Source organism: Trichosurus vulpecula, chromosome 4 (assembly GCF_011100635.1).
Source record: "Trichosurus vulpecula isolate mTriVul1 chromosome 4, mTriVul1.pri, whole genome shotgun sequence".
NCBI classification, from domain to species: Eukaryota; Metazoa; Chordata; class Mammalia; order Diprotodontia; family Phalangeridae; genus Trichosurus; species Trichosurus vulpecula.
Window position 1 is genome coordinate 127,085,567 of NC_050576.1, and position 23,550 is coordinate 127,109,116.

Below are 23,550 nucleotides of genomic sequence, written 5' to 3' on the forward strand. Positions count from 1 at the left end.
GCAATACAATGATCCAAGACAATTCCAAAGGACTCATGATGAGAAATACTGTCCACCTCCAGGGAAAGAGGTGATGAATTCTGAATGCAAATTGTAGCATACTTCTTTTACTTTCTTTATTATTCTTGTGGTTTTTTGGTCTGTATTTTCTTTTGCAACATGGCCAATATGGAAATGTTTTGTATGACTATACATACATAATCTATATCAAATTGTTTGCCCTCTCAAGGAGGGGTAGAAGAGGAAGGGAGGAAGAAAATTTGTAACTCAATTTTTTAATGAATGTTAAACATTTTTGTTTACATGTAGTTGAGAAAAAAATAAAAATTAAATGTTAAAAAAAGACTGAAACCTGTTCTTCCTGACTCCTAGGCCATCCCTTTACCCACTCCCCAGACTACTGTTCCTCCTTACAGTTAGAACTATACAAAAGTAGAATAGGATACCTTGGAAGATGGCAAATTCCTCCTCGTGAGAGGTTTTCAATTAAAGGCCAAATGACCTCTTTCTGGGTTTATTGAAGAGGGCAGTCATTTTCATCTATGGAACGACTTAGGTGGCCTCTGATGGCTCTTCCAGCTCTGAGCTTCTGAAATAAATCATATCACTTCTGTCTTCACGTTCTTCCTTGATTATCACACCCTAGTGCAAGTGAATCTACCGCAAAATGGCTTACTATATTTGTGCATTGTGGCATTTTAAAAGGCTCAATAATTCAATCATTTAATTAATAATTCCAGCATTTTAATACAAGGATGGTCATTTGGCTGTCTCTCTCTTAGACCAAAGATCATGGTGGTGGACTCATGGTTTATATGCCAATTGGAAGAGGGGTATTCCCAAGGGTGGCAATCAACTCTGATTGGTTAACAATTAATGAAAGAATGAATATTACAATGAGAATCTGAATCTATTCAAATCAACTTGGATTATGTAATTTTCTTCTAAGTTGCCCCTAGCCTTGGGCAATCTCTTCAGAGAATTTATCCCCATCCAAACCTGAGTAAAACATAACGGCTTCCCCACCTGAGTGGAGTCTGAACAAAACTGTTAAGAAAATTAGTCCAATCTCTTTAACAGTAATGTCCTTCAAAAGACTGAACTTTTGAAATCAGGACTTTAGCAAAAGGGGCTAACTCTGTATCTCCCCAAATCATTGGTTATTAATAATCATTTGTCTCAACATATAACATCATCCTCTCCTTGTGGTACTCCAACCATTTTTCCAGCCTGCCATAGTTCTTCACCCCATTTGGACTTCCCTAAATTGCATACCGCAACCATGATCCACATCTTCCCATGTCTAAACAGGCTGAATTTCAATTGCTTGGCCCAACTCCCAACTCCCTCATAACTACTAAAAATTGTTACCTAAGTCCATTTTTGGACTTATTTGCCATAACTAAGAACAGTTTTTTTGTCCTGTAAAACCCTTTCAAAAGCAACAACAACAAAAAATGTTGTAGACCCCAGGATAATTTAATATATGACTCATAATATCCTTTTAGATTTATTCCAATTATCACAATGATAACTTTTGCCAAAAAAGCCCCAAATCACTAAAGGAATTAACCTACTATGCTTCAAACATGCACATGCTTGTTGTCATAGAAGAAAAACATATTTATAATGAAATTGTGCACTTACTCTTCAAGACACCATTAAAGAATTTTTAGCTTAAACCCTTTGGACCATCATCCCAAATCACAAAATGGGAACCATTGTCTTGGAAAATAGCTATTTCCCTTTACCTTACCCAATAAAAGTCTAGGATATTTCAAATCCACCCTTCCCAAATTCCAGGTGATCCTCCCTGTCATGTTCCCTCTGGATTCTCTTCTCTCCTTAGTCTATATCTAGCAACTTAAATGAGCTTAGGATGTTAATGTCTGAAAATATTTTAATGTTACCCCCTACCCCCAAAAAATTTGCATTTTGAGTCACTAAATGCCTAAGTCAAAAGTTTATATTTGTATACACATATAAAAACTTTGCAGAAAATTATCTCATTTGAGCCTCTTAGCAGCTCTATGAGGTAGGTATCACAAGTGTTTACAATCCCCATTTCACAAATTAGGAAACTGAGATTCAAAAAAATAAGCAACTTGTCCAAAGTTGAAGAACCAGTTGATAGCAGAGCCAATTCTCCCAAGGGAGTCTTTGGATTCCTAACTCAATGTTCTTTCCACTATAGTATTTGGTCATTTGGCAAGGTTTGAATTTTAAGCATGATATTATAGGGCTCTGGCAATTTTAAACATGGTACTGAGGAAGACCTTTGAGAACAGGGAGCCTTACATGGGACTTCTCAAATTATCACATAGTTGTCTGCCTATTCTGTCTAAATGTAAGCCTAATCCTAGCCAATGTTAATTATTTCCTATTTATCCTTTTTATAACTTGTTTGTACATATTTGTTTGCATGTTGTCCCTATGCCATTAGATTGTGAGCTCTTGGAAAGCAGGTACTATCTTTTTTGGGTGGAGGGGGTTGTTGAATGCATTTTATTTTATGCAACATACGTGACATGTTTTTAAAAACAATGCCTCCACTCCAAATAGATCAAGGTCAAAATTAAATGAATAAAGCTCATGACAACATCCATCTACGTTTATCCAAGTCCTGGTGTTGTGTGGGTGACAAAAAACAGCAGCCAGTAATCAGCTGAATTTGTTAACATTTCTCCACTTCTAAATCATCCTTAAAGAAAATTATATACGGGGTCACAGCATCCTCACGGAAATCCAAGAGCCACCATGCCATCAGGATTCATGTTTTCACCTATGCAGAACTGTTAATTTTCAAAATTAGCAAGGATATGTTTGATTTATTCTGCAGCTCCTATCACAAAAGGTTTTACTCTATCTGGCTTGTGTTCTTCAAGTCTGCTTTTGATTGATTTCATGTAGTCTTTGATGTACTTCTTGTAGGATTCTTTTATGAATCTAGTTTCTGGTAAATGATGGTTTATTACTGTGTCAACTCCAGTGGTTACAGCAGCATTTGCTCCCTTACCCTCAGGACCTTCAGTAAAGGCATTTCCACCAATGAGAGAAATATCAATGGTACCTTCTGTCCTACTATCTTCCCCTCCACTCCAGGCTCAGCCTGTTCAGGATCTCCGGGATCTTGTAAATGTTGAAGAACATCTCAACATGGCTAATGAGGTTCCCAGTAGATGATCAGGGGAGTGGTGGTGCTAGCACTGGGGGGCCCAGAGTTTGGTGTGAGCACAATGCAGCCAGAGCAGCACTTACAGGGAGAAGCCAGGGACTATCTTTTGTCTCTTTTTGTATTCCCAGTCTTTCCACCATCCTTTCTTCAGTTTCATTGTTGTTACTGTTATTTGGTTGTTTCAGTCATGTCCAACACTTAGCAGAGATATCAGTGTGGTTTGTCATTTCCTTCTCCAGCTCATTTTACAGATAAGAAAACTGAGGTAAGCAAGGTTAAATGTCTTGCCAAGGGACACATCTAGTAGGTTTCTGAGGCCAGATTTTAACTCAGACAGATAAGTCTTCCTAACTCCAGGCCCAACACTATATCTACTGCACCACTTGGCTGCCCTTCTCCTCAGTTTACAACCACTAAAATAATTTCTTTAATTAGTCAGAGGAGCATGGGAGAAAATAATAAATACATATTTTTCCTTCACCTATCAGTCACGTTTTTTCCACTTCTAGGAAAAAGAAGGCCGTGTGATTCCTCTGCCCCCCCCCCCACCCCTACCCACACACACATACATAACAACTAAAAATAAACAAACAATGAATAAAACAACTAAGCAGCCTAGACAGGCCAACGCTTGCTTCAGTAATGGACATACTACCTCCTACTTTCTCCAATTCCTTTTTCCCTTGACAGTCTGATACCTTTCTGCTCTATCACCTTGATCATGCAAATTTCACTTTTAAATCCAGAACTTGATTGAAAAAGTAATACTCCCTCAAGGACACTTTCTGGCTTCTTAAATAACATTTCAGTTCTCATAACACTCATTTTGTTGGGAGAACTAGCATTTCAGTGAAACATGCAGAATTAGATCATTTTCATGAAGGTGGTTTATTTTCAGGATAGCTCACTAGCTGCAAGAATTTAGCTAATTTCTTCGAAAGATTATTATTTTCATTTTGTTTGTTTTGTTTTAATGGCCCCAAACTTCTGTTCAGGCCCTACAGATGTTAAGTTTTGGGTAGGGTTCTTCAATTGTTGAAAGAAAAGATGTGGAAATGAGCAGTGGTTAAGTCACATTATAAGTGTAACAGGGAATAATGATTAAAGATCCATAAGTTAAACTCTCTTGAAATCTGAATCCTTTCTTTAAGTAAAGTTACACTGACTCTTTTGGTCATAAGGGTTCAATGAACACAATGAATCAGTAGTTTTTTATAAAAGGCTTAATGAGTTCTTGAAGTTTCCAAAATGGCTCCTACCAAAGAAAATTTGTCCTAGGGGAAAATCGTAACTGCAAATTGGCCGACCCCAAATCTGGCCCAAGTGTGGTGACTGCTCCCATTGAATGCAAGCCAGGCTATCTGCATTTGGGCCAGACTGAATTACTAAAACTGAAAGCAAGTATTGTCATTGAGATAGGTCAGAAATCTTGGACCAAACTCTCCAACTCACTTCTACCTTATATATGTACCACTTCACTGTATTTTAGGGAAAATTCCTGTATTGTTAGATAGTTTTGAGCATTTCAAACCCAGAAAGTATTCAAAATCTCCCAACCCATCTCAGACATAAAAGAATACAGCTGTCCCCCTGCTCCATAGCATGTTTCTGGAATAACTCCCATTTTGCTTCCATGCGTATGTGCTTAGGGAATGAAAATTCATTTTAATCTAATCTTAAGTGTAACATAATTTTAAAAGTATATTTGCTTATCTATACATACCTATAGTGCATTCTAAAATAGGTTAAGCCTCAAGTATTTTGGGATAATCCTCAACTTGGGATTTTCTGTATTACTGTTTCGCTTTATCAGCAGGGATCATAGGAGGTAACTTGACTTCAAACCTTTGGAGAGTCACCAGTCATTCCTCACTGTGCCTCTTGGCCACCCTCCAACTTCTTCCATCTTTATATTCTACTAGGCAATTGTTCAAAGTTCAGAGAACACTTAGCACTCCAACTAAAATAATGGGAGAAGAGCCAAAGTAAAAAGGAAAGAACTTAGATCAGTCAATAAATACCACCCCCCCCAAGCTGCACATCAGGAGCCTCACCATCCTCCAAGATGCATCAACCTTGGCACTCAGACCTCATCAGCATCCTCTGCCCCTCTTACCGGAATACAGAATAAAGAGTTCCTCCTAAAACCCCCATTGAAGGAAGGTGCCCAAGCCAGCCATCTCTTTATTTCCCTACTGACTACACTCCTTTGAACTTCTCCATCATGCTCCCACACCTGGTAACTCCCCTCCTCCTCTGACTTTTCTGTTTCAATGTTTTGTCCTCCTCCATTGGAATGTGAACTCCTTGTCCATTTTTTATTTGCATCCCTAGCACCTAACACAATGCCTGGCACATAGTAGGAAATTTACTGATTACTGGATTGACAGTCAGAAGGGGGAGGATAGCACAACACGGTCAAAGGCAGGTGTGAATGCAAGGGGAGAAGGACTCTCAAAGATAGTCTGAGAACCATGGAATATTCATTGCCTGGAAGCCAAATGAGGCATTAGTATTTGAGAAGAGACAAATTTGAGACAGTCTGTCTAATCCCTAGGGAGAGAATGAGGTTCTATCAGTAATTGGGGAAGGGGGTTGAAAATAAACAAGGAAAAGAACCTATGGTTTTATAATTCTGGGTACTTTCCTAGAGAAAGAGGTTATATTCCAACTTGTGATCTCAGATTTCTCAGGATTACCATATTCAGGGGAGTGAGGCAAGATGTAGGAAAAGAAATTCATAGAAGTAGTACATAATGAAGTTGGTATGGAACCTTGAGGAATACATACTGAAGGATGAGTACAATTTGGATCAATTTGGATCAATTTTGACTCAGATCTGCCATATCAGCCTTACTAAGGTCCCAGACACACTCTAGACAAGTACCAAGTGATCCATTTCTAGGTCAGTCCATTAATAAATCGACCCATAAGCATTTATTAAAAGTCCTTGAACTTAGAAGACCTGGGTTTGACTCCTGGCTTTGCTTCTTACTATCTATGAAACTGTGTTCCTCTCTGGGCCTCAATATCCTCATCTGTAAAATGAAAGTAGTGGACTGCATGATCTCCCAGGACCCTTCTAACTTTAAATCCTAGGATATCATCAGGGATGCTTGAGAGACTAGGTTGATGCCATGCTACCCCAGAGGTCTGGATCAGTTGTAGATATTCAGTTATTTGGTTTAAATCCTTTTGGTTATCCCCAAGAGTCTGAACCCTAGTGAAAACCTCCAAACCAACCCAGTTTCAAAGTTTCATTTGTCCACTACCAACCTGAAAGAGACCCCTTTGAACTATTTTGGCCAAGGTTGATAATTCCTTCCTATCTGACCATTCCAGTGTAGACAGATACCCACCTAGCCCTCAGACTGTCTTAGAGTCATAGAACCTTACTATACCTTAGGGGTCATTCAGTCCAACTCTGTGATTTCACCAAAGAGGAAACTAAGGCCCAGAGAGGTCATGTGATTTGTCCAAGGTCACATTAGTAGTCTAACTGGCCTCGGGAGGAGGAAAAAGACATTCCATAGACTGGGCCCATTAGCAGAATGGTGGCTTTTATTACCATTATCATTTTTATTAATTATAATTAATAGCTAGCATTTAAATTATGCTGTAAGTTTTGTAAAGCATTTTATGTGGTATCTCATCTGGCATGTCCAACAGCTCTGTGAAGTAGATGCTATTAGTACCCTTATATTACAGGTGAGGAAACCAAGCCTTTGCCAGGGATCACATTGAGAATGGAAAAATTATCTTTCACCTGCAAAAATAAGAGCATGGTCTGGGTCGGATAACATGCTCATCTAGGCAAATGATTTTACAAATGAAAGGGATTATGGGGAGGGGGCGTCGTGAAGAGTGATGCTTCATTTGATAATCACGGAATCAGAGCTGGAAGGAAACTTAAATGTCATCTAGTCCAATCCCTTCAGTTTATTGATGAGTAAGCTGAAGTCCAGAGAAGTTAAGCAATTTGCACAAGGTAACACAGGTAATAAGTAGTAGAGACAAGATTTGAACCCAGGTCTTCTGACTCCAAATCTAGCCCTCTATTAGGATCCTCCTAATGCAATGGGTGGAAATGATAGGGAGGCAGGAAGGTTCCTGTCCCTGAAGAATCTTGCAACAGAGAGTGCTCTATTTCTCCCCATAAAAGTCACTCACAGGAGCTGTGGTAGTCCAAGAAATCATCAACAAAGAGGAAAAGAAAGAGAAGGAAGGAAGGAAGGAAGGAAGGAAGGAAGGAAGGAAGGAAGGAAGGAAGGAAGGAAGGAAGGAAGGAAGAGGAAAGGAGGGTGGGAGGGAGGGATGAAGGAAGGAAGGATGGAAGGAAGGAGGGAAGGAGAGAAGGAAAGGGGGAAGGAAGGAAGGAGGGAGGGAAGGAGGGAAGGAAGGAGGGAGGGAAAGGGGGAAGGAAGGAGGGAGGGAAGGAGGGACGGAAGGAGGGAGGGAAGGAGGGAGGGAAGGAGGGAGAGAAAAAGGAAGAAAGGAAACAAGCATTTGTTAAGTATCTACTATGTTCCAGGCACTTAGAAAGAAAGGGAGGGGGAGTATGGAGAACTACAGCAAGAAAAGAAGGTGGGATCAGTCACGTGGTGAGGGCAAAGAATAAGCAGTGGCCAGCCTGGTTATTGTCCCTACAAGAAATCCCCTAGAATAAGATGGAAGATCTATGGGAGTACAAGCGACTCCCAGGATGAGTGGGTATGGATAGTTTGCAATCTGTCATCACTGAAGGGAAGACCAACATCCATCAATAGGATGACAGACCCACCAAAGGAGCAAAGTAATAATCACTCTCATATAACATTAGCTTCTGGTCTCAAATTCCTTTGCAACCTTACTATCAACATCATGCTCCTATTTACACTCCAACATCATGCTCATATTTACACTCCAATATCATGCTCATATTTACTGGAATTCAATGACATCTCCTGGGAACAGGTCATACCCAAGACTTGTACCAAAGATGGTACTGAAAAAGAGGTTCATGAGTCCAAGCTGTGCCCTGCATTCCTCTGCCAGAAGTCAGATAACAGATGCCGACCAGGTCCCTTCCATGGCTAGCTACCATTCAATACTTCTCCACAAACTATTATGCCTTAAGCTATTTCTCCTGCTCCCCACCACTCCCTCTTCCCTTCTACATCTCCCTTTCCAATAAGACGGGGAATGAGGAAGAGCTCTTAAAACAGAGCACATAGCACAGTTCCACCTAAGGATTGTCCAGCTGTGGAGCAGTAAGCAACCAGTCTCCCGGGCTATGCCAACCTTCTAGAGAAGCATATCAATGGGATGGGAGGAAGGGCAAGACACTAGATGGAGACAAAGACTCCAGGAGACCTCGGCTGCTAGGGGAGGCTCCGGGGCTGAAGGTGGAGTGGGATGCGTGTATGCGCTCACTTCAGTATGCCATCTGTTAGCTTCCTATTCTGGTGAATTATTTTTGCTCATCTGTGTTATTTGCATGCACTACAGGTGCTGGTGCCCTAGCAAAAAGCCCATTACCCTACCCTAGTTATGTCTCTCTTTTTTTGCTTTTCTTTTGGAGGCATTCAGAGTAAGTGACTTGCCCACGGTCACACAGCTAGTAAGAGTCTGAAGCTGGATTTGAACTCAGGTCCTCCTGACTGCAGGGCCAGCATTTCATCCACTTTGCCACCTAGCTACTCCTTAGTTACAGATCTCAAAGTAAAGGCATGCGGCTTGCCCCAGACATTTGTAGTAGTAGCCTCAGACGCAGACAGACAGACAGACAGACAGACACATACACACACACACACACACACACACACACACACACACATACACACAATGTTAGTCATGGCGTAGTTTACTTGTGAGTCCCTGAGTTCTTACCCACTAGGACAAGATCTTCACACAAATGCTTCCAGCCACTTCCCCCCGGCCCAAGAGAAGCGCTTTCTTTATGTCCCAACTCCCCTTAATAAGTGAAGACACTTTAGCTTGGAAGGGAACTTTCTGCCAAATAAAAGACCAGGCAAAAGTAACATAGGAAGGAAACAGTATTTTCAGAAATGATTAGTTTCCATGCACACAGACCACAAAATCATTTTCTCCTCCAAGAAAGTTGGGTGGCACAGTGGATAGAGCACTGGACTTGGAGTCAATTCAAACCCTGCCTCAGATACTGACTAGCTGGGAGACCCTGGGCAAGTCTCTATCTCAGTTTCCTCATCTGTCAGATAAGCACCTGTCTCACAGGGTTGTGAGGATAAACTGAGACAGCATCTGTAAAGTGCTTTGCAAACCTTGAAACACTATAGGAATGATAGTTGTTGTTATCATCCTATGATAAAATGGGCCTACTTATATTTCCTATTCCTATTTTCTCTATTTTTTATAGGATTTAGAACTGGTAGAGAATGTCGAGATCATCTACCAAAGGCGTCAAATGTTGTGTAGCCAAACCATATTAAAACATAATTAGGAAATTTAAAAAATAAAAATACAATAAAACATAGATAATTTTTTAAAATTAAGTCAACATACAGTCTTCAGGGATCCTTACATATGGATTGGTGGCCTCCATTCCTATTTGACACCACTGATTTAGTCTAACTCCCTAATTTTACAGGAAAGGAAACAGAGGACCAGAAAGGCCCTGTCATTTCACAAGATCAAAAAATAACAGGGCCATAATTTGAACTGAGGTCTCTGAGTCCAAATCTATCATTTAACATCTTCTGCAAGGTTTGACCCCTTCACCTCTTCCACAGAAGCTGTCAGGCTAAAACAATACTTGGTCCTGCTAATTAAACTTCTCTCCTGTCTTTTGGCTACTCCAAAGTCCGAAGGATTCCTCCAGAATTTCTAACACACTAAAGTAGCCATTCCAGAATCCAGAATCACTTTGGTGATTTGAGTCTTAATGCGGATGCTTAATAACAGCTTACCAAATTAGAATTAGAGGGAAGACAGAGATGGGAAAAAGAAGAAAAGGGGGAATTTTTAGGGTCTATTAAAAATATTGCAGTGCTGCTTAAAAACCTTGATAAAGAAGTTATTTTAATGCCTTAGGAAAACCATTTAGTTTATGTAAAAATACTCCTCCTGTTAAAGTGGGACTTAGCAATGTGGGGCCCTGCCCTGGGTCACAACATGTCCTTTTTGTCCCCCTCCTCCCCAGAGAAAACACATATACTGATATTGATCTTCTGTCCAAATGAGATTCCTGTACAGAATTGGTCTGCAAATCACACTGCACCTCCCTAGAATTCTTTGAGTTGGAGCATGAGGATGATTCATCTTGTGAAAAAGAAAGTATCCAGCAGAGAAGTGTTGTATGTATGACTTTAGTTCCTCCCTTGGATAAAATCAGCTCAGCTATTACTGAATGAACCACTTATTCTCCTGCATCAGGTCTCACTTGATCAGGAGGGCATAGAAACTGTCTGCTCACTTTAAGAACAGCTGCTTGACTCACTGAGAGTCAGCAGTTTTCCAGCCACTGTGAGTGGGAGGGTGGGGGTGGGAAGGGGTTGAGCAGGGTAAGAGAACTCAGTGGGAATCCAACTCAGAGAGCAAAATTGTTATTTAGGGAGTCTGGGAGCTGAGCAATGAGCTGAGCCTTCAGAGACTCCCTCCTGAGCTCAGATCCCAACCGAGCCACCAACTCACTCCGTGATGTTGGGCCCATCTTACCAGCTATGCTCACGACAGGCAGTTAGGAAAGCTTATAGTAAACCTTAATGTGCCATATATAAATGCTAGTTATTATGACCTACTATTGGGATTACTGAGTCCAGCCCACATTGGAGCAAGAATCCCTTTTACAAGGAGGAGGAGGAGAAAGAAGAGGAAGAAGAGGAGGAGGGGGGAAGGAAGAAGCGGAGGAGGAGGAGGAGGAAGGAAGAAGAGGAGGGGGAAGGAAGAAGAGGAGAAAGAGGAGGAGGGGGAGGATAAGGATGAGGAAGAGGAGGAGCAAGAGAAGGAGAGGTAGAAAAGGGAGAGAGAGAGAGAGAGAGACAGAGACAGAGAGAGAGAGACAGAGAGAGACTGAACCATATGTAACTATAAAGACCAAGGTTGGCCTCAAAGAAGAGATGAGAAAACGAGTATCTCTCCCTCCTTTGTGGAAGTGGGAAGCTATAGGTGTAGAACAATTCATATGTTGTCAGATTTGGTAGATATCCAGGGAGGTTTTATTTGTTATAAGGGATAGTTCTCTGTGCAGGGAAGAGGAAAGAAATATGTGAGCAGATAACCACTCATGTATATGCTATGTTGGTCTAAATACAGGCCACACTTTATTTTCTCAAGGCTGTCTTATATACACATCTATTACCTACCATATAAGGTTATGTGCATCCATATGGGTTGTCTAAATATATAGATAGGCAACTTGAAAGAAGTAGTAATAAATATCCGTGAAATCTTACATACCCCTCACCAAAGGGGACTTCAATTCCTGCCTCAAGGAGATCAGGAGAAAGAGTCATGATCCTGGCCACTTTGCTTTCCAGTCACTTAGAAAAGAGTACCAAATTAGAACTATCTTCCCCCTGAATAAAGCTACTCTTAAGGCAACATTGGTTCAGAACAAAAAGCCATTGTCTCTTAAGGGGTTAGAACAGGGGTGGGGAATCTGTGGCCTCGAGGCCACATGTAGCCTTCTAGGTCCTCAAGTGCAGCCCTTTGACTGAATCCAAACTTCACAGTACAAATCCCCACAATAAAAGAATTTTTTCTGTAAATCTTGGACTCAGTCAAAAGGCCGCACCCAAGGCCCTAAAAGGCCACATATGGACTCAAGGCCACAGGTTTGCCATCCCTGGGTTAGAGTATCTGATACTTAGATGCACAGGCTTGGCCTCTTCTTATCAAACACTGGTTATGCAAAAGATCACCGCAAGTAATGAATAGCAACTAAACACATTTATTTAAGCAAATAGCAAACATAAATTGGAGAAGTTCTACAGATGAGACTATATCCCCAAACATACAAGAGAGAATGAGCTTTTAATATGGGAGTGAGAAGAGAGCTAGTTCAACCACAAGAGGCCCTGGTCTCACCTAAAGAGAAATTCCCAAAGTCTTTAAGGAAGCAATCTGGAAATCAAGGACATGTTGAGGAGCTGGCTTCCTCTACATGTCTCTAAGAAAGTCTTTCTCCTTTCTCTTCTCTAGAGTCCGTCAAGAGTTAGCCATGAAAACAGTCTGGAACCATGAGTATCACTCTAGAAGGAATGAAAACTGCCTCTCCATCCAAAGGTCTCCTGCTACCTCAGCCCCTCATGCAGTCAGTCACATGTAGTCACATCAGTGATCTCTCTACCAATTAGGAAAGTGTCATGCAAAATACTCCGGGCTCAGCTAAAAATCTGAATGTTCTAATCAGTGTTTTCTAAATCTTCAACCTGCTCCTAGGAAGAGGGGAAAGAAAAGGGGAAAGAAAGGGGAAATAGAGGCTTCTAAGAGAGAGATTATTCATGAAGAACCAATATCTTTTTGTCAGATATATAGGAATATTTAAATGTCTCATTTTCTAATCTCTCTGAATACTCATTCCTTTAAAAGAGAATGCATATCTCCTACTTAGAAAAAGGGATCAGAATGAGGGACGGCAGTCATAAGGCGCCTTTAAAAAATGCGTGCTCCTACACTAACGCTATAAATAAATGCCAAGGGAATGTTAGATGAAATCAGAGAATGGGCCCAATAGTTCTGTAAGTGTTGGTCCCATTGATGGAGCCTTAGTAAATGCAGATGAATGAATCTACCCTCAAGTGGCAGGAATCAATCAGACTCCTAATGTATAACAGAATGAGGTTGCCAACAGAGAGTCAGTTAAGGCTCGACCTTGAGACATATCTCGATTGCCAAGCTGTTGAATTCAGTAATAAGGAAATTGTACTGCAAGAAGAATCTATCCAAGATTCTATTTTACAATCTATACAAAATGGTGAATGGTGTGACAGGGAGGGGAAGCATTGCTAGAAAACAGTACAACTGAAAAAGGATCCAGGTGTTTTGGTTCCATATGAGCTCCTTATGAGGCAATAATGTAATACATAATAGTCAGAAAAAGTAATACAATCTTGGACAGAATTAAGAGCAGTGTAACACTCAGAAAATTGAGGTGATAATCCTGTTTTACTCTCCCTTGATCAGATCAGTTAAATTCAAGTAAATGGCTGGAACACGGAGTTCATGGGGTTAGAAAACATGAGATAAATTTGGATGGGTTAAGACCCAGATTGTATGAGTCTTTAAGTGACAGAAAGGTTTGTAATTTGTGTTAGAGGTAACTAGAAGCCATTGGAGCTTCTCGAGTAGATGAGTGATAAGGTCAGATCATTTGAAAGTTCTTTGAAGAATGGATTACAGGAAGCAGAGGTTTAATACAAGAAAACCAATTATAAGGCTATGGGAAAAATTCCAGTAAAAGGTCATAAGGGTTTAAACTAGGGTAGTGGTCATCTAACTGAAGAGAAAGGTGAGAGATGTAAGAAATGATACACAGATAGAATTGACATAACTTTGCAACTGGTTGTCTGTGGGAGTGAGGAAAAATGAGGACTTAAGAATGACTCCAAGATTACAGAGCTTAGTAACTAGAAGGATGTGGTGCCCTGGACAGAAAGAGAGAAGTTAGGAAATTGATCGGTCTATGGGAAAAGATAACAAACCTCATTTTGGACTTGAGTTTGAGATGCCTATAGAACATCCAGGTAAAAAAGAACAGCAGACAATTAGTGATGACTGTTGCTCAGAAGACTTTCATATGTTTCCCCTCTTTCCTCTTTTCCTCCAGTCTCTTAGAATGAAGTAGTTCTTCTTCTTGTTAAGACTAACCCTTCTACATGTGCCCTCAATCTTATCCTTCCCACATTTTGCAGCAATTCTCTCTCTCTCTCTCTCTCTCTCTCTCTCTCTCTCTCTCTCTCTCTCTCTCTCTCTCTCTCTCTCTCTCTCTCTCTCTCTCTCCTTAAACTAACTTCCTATATCTCTTCTCTCTTTCTCAAACTCCCAGCAAAAGCTCTCTACATTCATTCTCTACTTCCTCTCTCTTGCTCATTCCTCAATCCTCGCCCATCTTGCTTCTGACCTCAATATTCACCTCAAAGAGCTCTCCCCGAAGTCACCAATGATCTCTAAACTGCTAAATCTGATGTCCTCCTTTCAATCCTCATTTTCCTTGGCTGCTCTACAGAATTTGACATTGCTGACCTAGATGTTCTCTTCTCTCTGGGTTTTCATGACACCCCTCTGTTGGTTCTCCTCCTACCTTTCTGGGTAGGGATTGAAGAGCTTGGGAGTACTAGTCATTATATGTCTAGCTGGCAGACCCCTGGGTCACTCCACCCCAAAGGCTGGTTACACAAGGTAGGAAAATAAAAGCATGTGTTACTCTAAAGAAAATCACATTACCAATTCATTTAAATAGTCCTTTGTAAAGGAACACCCCACAAAATATCCATGGAAAAATCTCTGACTTGTTACTGGAAATTTGAAAGATGTTTTAAAATTCTCAGACTGGAGGACTATCAAAGTTATATGAACTAAAAATATTTGAAAGGAAAGAACTAATAATGATGCTCAAGATGTTTATCTTTCGTCAAGGAAAGGTTTTCTGCCAATTGAAAACAGAATATAGAGATCCCATATTGGCTCCCTCATCTCACCGCAGCCTCATCAGTGATATGCTTTTTTTTTACACAAAAAATAATTAAGAAGTCATTGAGCTTAGAAGACATGTAGGCTAACTCTTTCATTCTACAGACGATGGACCCAAGGTCCTTTAAGAGTGGAGTGAGTTGTCCAAGGTCACATGGCTAGTTTGCAACTGGGCCAGGATTTCAAGAGTGATAGCCCAACTCTGAGCCCAGTGTTCTTTGCATTTGTATTTATATTTCGCACACTTAGCACAATGCCTGAGACATAGAAAATACTTATAAATGCATTTTCATTTATTAATTCAGTAGAACATGTTGTCTCTGAAGATAGATAGATTAGATACATAGATAGAGCAGTTTTTAAGCACTTACTTTGTGCCAGATACTGTGCCGGAGAGGAGAGAAGAGGAGAGGAGTGGAGAGGAGAGGCCACATGTGGCCCTCTAGGTCCTCAAGTGCAGCCCTTTGACTGAATCCAAACTTCACAGAACAAATCCCTTTAATGAAGGTATTTTTTTCTGTAAAACTTGGACTCAGTTAAAAAGCCAGACCCAAGGATCTAGAAGGCCACATGTGAACCCCTTCACAGAATATTTTTAAATGCAAAAAATTAAACACATAGGATTACAAAGGAAGACAGTTTTATTGAAATACAGTTATCAAAATATTAAAGAAACAAATTCACAGACCCCCTGAAATCTATCCATCCCCTGGGGTCCCTTAGATGCCAGGTTATGAACGCTAGCTATAGACCAAGTACCAAATTTTACTTGCTTCGAGTTTACTGCTCAGTCAATTTTTTTTCCAAATAGGTCACTTCCTGATTCTTGTCTACTCTGGAAGATGTTAATGCTGTGCTCTCCAAAATGTCAGCCTCTGAGTGACGTTGGACCTTATATGGTATTGGTTTGGCATTGTAAAAATCAAATGCCCTGTAAAAAAGGCAAAAATCTCTTATAGATGTTGTTTTTCCCATTACAATGTGAGCTCCTTGAGAGCAAGTGCAGGCTCATTTGTATGCCCGACTTGTAGTACAGCGCTTATACCTGGTCAGCACTTCCACCATGGTTGGACATGAGTAGAACCCTATTTTGAGTAGCAAATAAGTAATTTGAGGTTAGGGAATTTTTTATTTTCTCATCTTTGTATCCCTAGCATATAGCACAGTGCCTGAGATATTGTAAACACTTAATAAACGTTTAATGAATTGAATTCATTTAGCCTTCGGTTCACAAAGAGTTTGGGTGCCAAGTGGATTTAAGCCTGAATCATCAGGAGACAGATTAGCCAGACTGAGAAGATCAGAAGTATAGAGAAAGAATTAATCTATACAGATCAAGCATCACATGGTTCTAAATAATTATCTCTATAATTCAGACTTGAGGATCTGTCATTGCTCAGACTTCCCAGAAAGTTTGTCCTGGGGCTTGCAAACCCACCAGTTAATTGTTCAGCCTTTAATTTTGTAAACCTGGTCAGAAGGAATCCAAAGATGAAAACAGAGGCTATATCCAATTTTACAGTACCAAGAAATCTTGCAAGCTAATTTTCGACTTTCCTTTATGTTGGATGGACACAGCAATACCCATCCCAGTTCAGTTATTGTACCTACTAGGTCATAACCCTCCTCTTTTGTACACACTTCTAATTCTTCTTGCTTGAATTATCACACTCTATGGTAGTGGATTGTCAAATAAGATTCCTGGCATTTTAAGATTGTCAGGCTGGGAGAAAAAGCAATAGCATTTCTCCAATCCTTTGTATTCAATTCTGTCATAGGAACCAGTGTTTGGGCTGTTCCATCTCCACTGTGATTTGATGCTGGTAGTTGGCCTCAAGGGTCCCAATGAGAATGGAGCCTAGAGACTTGGGTCAATAAACCAAGTGAAAAGGCATTTATTAAGCACCTGCTATGTGCCAGGCTCCATGCTTAATGCTAAGAAAAGCCTTTGCATCTAAATTTAATTCAATTTAGTTCAACAAAAATTAACTGAGTGCCTATATGTAAGGTCCAATTCTAGGAATTGGGGATTCACAGATGAAAGAAATGTATAGTTTATGTCCTCAAGGAATTTCCAGTGTCGTAGGAAAGATAGAGTGTGTACAAGTACGAGTATAATACAAGGTATGGTATGTTCAGCTCAGGGCAATACATGTTAGGAATGACATAGCCACATAACGATCAACTTAAGGAAACAAGAGTGTTTTGCTCTGGTGAGAGAAGACTTAGCGGAGACATAATGGCTGACTCCAATTATATGAAGGGCTATCATATGGAAGAGGGATACATTTTTTTCTGCTTGGTCTCTAAGTACAGAACTAGTGATGGGTGGAAATTGCAGATTTCAACTTGACATCAGGAAATACTGCCTGACAATTACAGCTGTCCAAATGTGGAATAGAGGGCCTTGGGAGGGAGGTTCAAGCCCAGTCAATTGGATTATGGGTTGTCAGAGATGTTATAAAGAAGATTCTTGTCCAGGTACTGGTTGAACTAAATGACATCTGAAATCCTTTCAAATGCAGAGATTTCGTGAAATGTAGCAGAGATGTCCAAAGTGAAATGAATAATCTGGAGTAGTGCCTAACCTGAGCCCTGAATGAAGAGAAAAAGAATTTTAGCTGGCAAGGATAAAGAGGGTGGGAGAGGGAACAAACATTTATTAAGCACCTACTGTTACGCACCTGAGCAACTAAAAGGTACAGTGGATAAAGTGTCAGCCCTGGAGTCAGAAGCACCGGAGTTCAAATTCAGCCCCAAAGACTTGGTAGATATGTGATCCTGAGCAAGTCACTTAACCCTATTTGCCTCAGTTTCCTCATCTGTAAAATGAGTTGGAGAAGGAAATGGCAAACCAGTCCAGTATCTCTGCCAAGAAAACCCCAAATGTTGTAAGGAAGAGTCAGACGCAACTGAAATAACTGAACAGCTACAACAAAGCACCTACTATGTTCCAAGCGTTGTGCTAAATACTTTCATTTGATCCTTACAGCAACTTTGGGAGATAAGAACCATTATGATCCCTATTTAAATAGGTAGAAACCTTAGAATACTATACAAATATTATATTCTTAATACTGTCATTATAAGCCACGTAGTTTATAATGTTCCTCAGATCAATTGAGAAAACTAAGGCAAAGAGAAGTAAGTGATTTGCCCTGGGTCACAAAAGTAGAAAGTATCTGAAATGAAATTTGAACTCAGGTCTTCCTGACTCCAGGCCCAGCATTGCCATCCAGCTGAATCCAGACATGGGATGTGGCCTATACCAATGTGAGAAGGGTTGAATGCTTCACAGAAACTCTTCAGCCATGTTGGTAAGACTGGGACAGGAGAAAGGAGTATGAAAAGGGGGCAAAAACAGGGAAGGAGAGAACTGGCCAGACATTTTATCAGAATTAAAATCAGTAAATGTTTAACAACAGCCCTGTTGGAAGAAATATCAAGGAAAATTAATGCAAAGGAAAGAACACAATACCATCCAGTCTTATCATCTAAAAACAGACAACAGAGATAAAAATAGTATAGAAAACATGAAGTGAATGAACACAATAGAAACACAGACAACAAACAGGTGATAGATTAGATCAAATCGTTTCTGCTGGATAAGAACAGAGGGGCAAATTTGGAGAACAGGAAAGCCAGGCTCATTGTGGGTTCAGGAGAATTCTCACCTGTTCCTGCTCTCTAATCTTAGAATCTTTTTCGTTTCTGCCACATCTCATTTGACCCTGAATTACCCAAAACATTAACCCACTGTATGCTGGTCATAACATTAGAAAGTGTTCTTGGCAATCCCCTAATCTGAGATGAAAATAATGTGGGTGTGAAGCCTCACCTCACAAATGTGAGATGTGGCCACTCAAGTTTCTTGTTGTCACTGACAGAAGGTGCGAACGTCTCTTCAGGGCCAAAAATATTAACAGAAAAAGCTTTCTGTCCATGTTGCCTTCTCTTCCTTTCCTCTCACTTCTCAGTCCCTACCAACTGGCTTCTGATTTTATTGCTGCACTAAAACTGCTCTCTCTAAAGGTACTGACGGTTCCTTATTTGCTAAATCCAATGACCTTTTCTCAATTACCTCATCCTTCTTGACCTCTTGCTTGGCAGTATATGTATATGTATGTATGTATACGTGTGTACGTGTGTGTGTGTGTGTGTGTGTGTTTGTGTGTATATGTCAATCTAGGGAAAACTCTGGGACTCTAAGACCCCTGCCCAGTTCTGACTAGCAATTTCTAACCATCCCCTATACCCAAGGTAAACTCCTGGGAATCTCTACTATGGCCAACAATTTCTAATAGCCCCTGTTCCAGACAGAGCTAGCCACAAGAACATTTCTACAATCCCTCCCTTTGGCTATTCTAATGACCCTACAGGTGACCCAAGCTAGGGGCTGGGTCACCAGCCAGCCTCTGTTGACTAGAAGATGCCTAAACTGATCCCGTGGTTTTCCTAGGAAAGTGTTATCACCCTGCAATACATAACTTGTGAACCGCTGTTCCATCTATCTACCTACCCTCCCCACTTCTGAGTGTATATAACCTTTGCTTGTAACTCCTCCCACTGAACTTCCTTGTTCCAAATTGCAATTCCTTGACCCTAAATAAATGTTTTATTTTATTTATTGATCACCTTGTTCTGGTTATTTTATACCAGCTTGAAATAAATATATACACATACATATACATTTATTTTCCTATCTATTTATTTATTAGGAGGGGCAGTTTAATGGTTCACTGGGTAGATTGCTGGGCCTGGAGTAAGAAGACCTGAGTTCAAAGCCAGTCTCAGACATTCACTAGTTGTATGACCCTGGGCAAGTCACTTAACATCTATTTGCCTTAACCCACTGGAGAAGGAAATGGCAAACCACTCCAGTATCTTTGTCAAGAAAACCCCATGGAATAGTATTGGTGTGCTATGGTCCCCAGGGTCACAAAGAGTCAAACACAACTAGATGACTGAATAATCTCTCTCTCTCTCTCTCTCTCTCTCTCTCTCTCTCTCTCTCTCTCTCTCTGTCTATATGTGTATGTAGGTATTATATATATATATGTATATATGACTGTGTACATATGCATATATATATACATATACGCACAAACTCTCTGCGTGTGTGTGTGTGTGTGTGTGTGTACATACTGTCTCCCCTTATACAGTATAAGCTCCTGGAGGACAAGGAATGGATCATTTTTGTCTGGCACCGTGCCTTCCTGGCACATGGTAGGTGATTGATCCATCAATTGATTGACTAATAATTACAGCTTACAATGGCTCTAGGAGACTAATGTTTAGGTTTTAAAAAATTACTACTACCCATGGCAAGATTATATTATTCTTCTTGGGTCAATAATAACTAAATGAAAATACAGACTTGAATAATATTCTTAGCCATATGTATACACAGGTGTTAAACCAAGCTCAAAGAGAACACAATTAAGTGCTTTTCTAGTGGCTGATGGGATAAGCTACACGTTGAGAGTTTTTCTAGACAAGAGAAAAAGGCAGTGATGCATTGAAAATTCTGGTGTCCCAACAGTGGCCCACCTGCTTTGTGGAGGCTGTGCCTCTACATTCCTCCTCCACTTCCACTAGAGAGGCTAGAGTCACCCCAACTGTGGCACTCATTACAATAAAAGACTGACATATTGCCAACTCTTCAGCCAGTATTTCACCTGGGAGCTAAAATTAAGTCATCACCCCTCCTGCTAGCAACACTCCTCCCAAAATAAAATTTTACAACATCAGGTTGGAGGAAGATCACTTAGCTTCTGAAAATGCTCCCTCTGTGACCTTGAATCTTTATCGCTGAGAGCCAAAATAAAACCTCTGAGGCAAGATTTATGAATAAATAATTAACCATGAAAGTAAAATCAGCACTAAAAAAGAAATCCGTTTGCTTCGTTTATAGCCCAAGTTTCTTCTGTGGGTTTTTCTCCCTTCTCAGAGTGCACAACCCTTACCCCTACAATGGAAATATCACCATGAAGGTAGTGCCCTTACAATGGAAACATCTCCATGAAGGTAGTGCCCTTACAATGGAAACATCTCCATGAAGGTAGTGCCCTTACAATGGAAACATCTCCATGAAGGTAGGCACTAGAAAGAGGGACACAGAGCCCTCAGGTATCTTTGAAGACTCAGTCCTTTCTTGGAGCCTGCCAGAGTCTGGTGTCTCCATCCTGTACCAGGAAGAATCCTGATGACCAATGAAAATGACTTGGAGTCGAGAAAGGACCTTCTAGACAAGAGGATAAGTCATTTAACCACCTAAGCTTCAATTTCCTCATCTGATTTGTTTTGTTTTGAATAAGGTTATTAGACTATATGGTCTCTAAGGTTCCTACTGGTTATACATCTGTAATGCTATGATACACGGTAACTGCGTGATCCTGACCAAGTCATTTAACTTGTCAAAAGAGGCATGCTATACAAAGTGCATTGCAAATCTTGAAGCCTAAGTGAATGTCATCTATGACACAGGGTGTCCCGAAAGTTTTAGTGCAGTTTTAAGCTTTACTAACTCAATAATGCTTTGGGACAGACTGTATTCATTATTCACCCTTTTTGTCATCCTCTTAGGACTAGACTATCCCTTGAGGGTATTTAGGCATTTTCCCAGTGGCCTCCAGGATATCTGCATTCTTTCTGGTTGAAGAGTTCAAACAGAAGCATCCATTTCCAGCCTTCAGAAATGATACCAAAATGACTAAAAAGCCACATACTCTATGTTTAGAGAACAGCCCTAGATGACCCTAGAAGCCAAAGTGGCCTTAGGGAAGATTCAGACCACATCCCAAGGCAACAGGGAAATACAAATACAGATAGATTCCATAGTCCTGGGAGCCATGTTGAACTTTTTACTCCAGAGCCCAATTCCTAAGTGAAAACAAGGCATGTCCTATAAACCAGCTCATAGTCTTTGGCTGGGTACCAGATTCCCCATCCCTCCTACATTCTTTCCAGATAATTACACATCCTACCCCAATAAAGCTTGATTTCCAGGAAAATCATGGTGGCTCAGGGTGTTCTTTATAACATTCACAATGAGAGGAGGTGGGGGTTGGGGGTGGGAAAGAGAACCCAACATCTACTCTGGAAAAGAGGACACAGACTTACTGAGCATAAAAGAAGCCAAGAGGATCTATTGGCGATTCTCTAAGGCTGTACATAAGTAATAAAAAACAAATGAGCATTTGAACTCACTCCTTGTAGCTATAGACCTAATTCTCTTTCTGATTTTTATAGCTCTTGTTTTGTTTTGTTTTTGTTGCCTTCCTGCTGAGACTTATTTCCTATCATGCATACCCAGTAGAAAGATAATAGATCAAACTGCATTGAAACTCAAATTGATCTGAAGCAAACCTGGAGCAGGGACTGGGATGTGTTTAATATTAAGAGAACTTCACAGTTGACCCATGATATGATTTCTGAGATGGGATGGCCTGGGTTGGAATGGGATAGGATGGCACAGAATTGAACCTACACACTAAATGCTTTATTCACTGTGTGGTTGTTTCAGAAACTCTGGTTGCTTTGGAAGCTCACTGCAGGAGGGAAAGAAAAGTCCCAAGAGCTAGAAATGGCTGTTTCACCTCCAGGGGTGCTTTTCCCACTTAAAGAAAGAAGCTGGAGATGAATCATTCCAGACTCGGCAAGTTATTTTCCCATGACTGAGGGCTTTCCAGTAATTAGCCAGGAGACAGAAGGGTTTGTTTCTTCATTATTTTTCTAAAGTCCTGTTTCTACATTGTAGAACTATAAAGTCATAGAACCAAAAGAAATCATAATCATAGAATTTCATTTGGAAGGGGCCTCTGAAGTGTCTAATGGTGTTGAGCTCTTGACCTTCATCTTTCTGCCCCACCAGAACGGCATTTAAACTATCTGAGGTGATTGGAAGCTTGTTTCACTTTTAGACAAATTCATATTTACCTTTTGAAGGTGAAGTATCTCAATCTTCATTCACTAATTAAATAACCATTTATTAAATGCCAATGGTGTACATAGCATTGGGCTCTCTTGGGGGGAGAGAGGGAATGCATATTTACAGGGTGTCCCTAAAGTCTTAGTGCAGTTTTAAGCTTTAATAGCTTCTGTTGGGCTGCTCCTGTTTAAGCTTTAGTAGCTTAAAGCTGCACTAAAACTTTTGGGATGTTCTGTAGAAAGTTGTTGCCCATAAGGCATTCAATAGATAGATGAATAGATGGATGGATGGATGGATGGATGGTTGGATGGAGAGAGGGGAAGAGAGAGAGAGAGAGAGAGAGAGAGAGAGAGAGAGAGAGAGAGAGAGAGATGGATGGACAAATGGACAGACAGATAGGAAGAAAGAAAGAAAAGAAAGAAAGAAAGAAAGAAAGAAAGAAAGAAAGAAAGAAAGAAAGAAAGAAAGAAAGAAAGAAGGAAAGGAAGGAAGGAAGGAAGGAAGGAAGGAAGAAAGGAAGGAAGAAAAAAGAAAGAAAAAGAAAGAAAAGAAAGAAAGAAAGAAAGAAAGAAAGAAAGAAAGAAAGAAAGAAAGAAAGAAAGAAAGAAAGGAAGGAAGGAAGGAAGGAAGGAAGGAAGGAAGGGAAGAAGGAAGGAAGGAAGAAAGAAGGAAGGAAAGAAAGGTAGATAGATAGATAGTTGTTTGTCCTTCATGCTCAAAGAGGACCAAAATGACATCATGATGTCGGGGTAAATGCACAGTGTGTCCAGCTGTGGCTGATCATACCAATACAAGC

At 40.4% G+C, this 23,550-nt stretch overlaps 1 pseudogene; it reads right to left on the bottom strand.

Moving 5' to 3' along the window:
* Positions 1-2,795: 2,795 nt before the first annotated feature.
* On the bottom strand, positions 2,796-15,889 carry LOC118846832 (annotated as a pseudogene).
* Between the last annotated feature and the right edge of the window lie 7,661 nt (positions 15,890-23,550).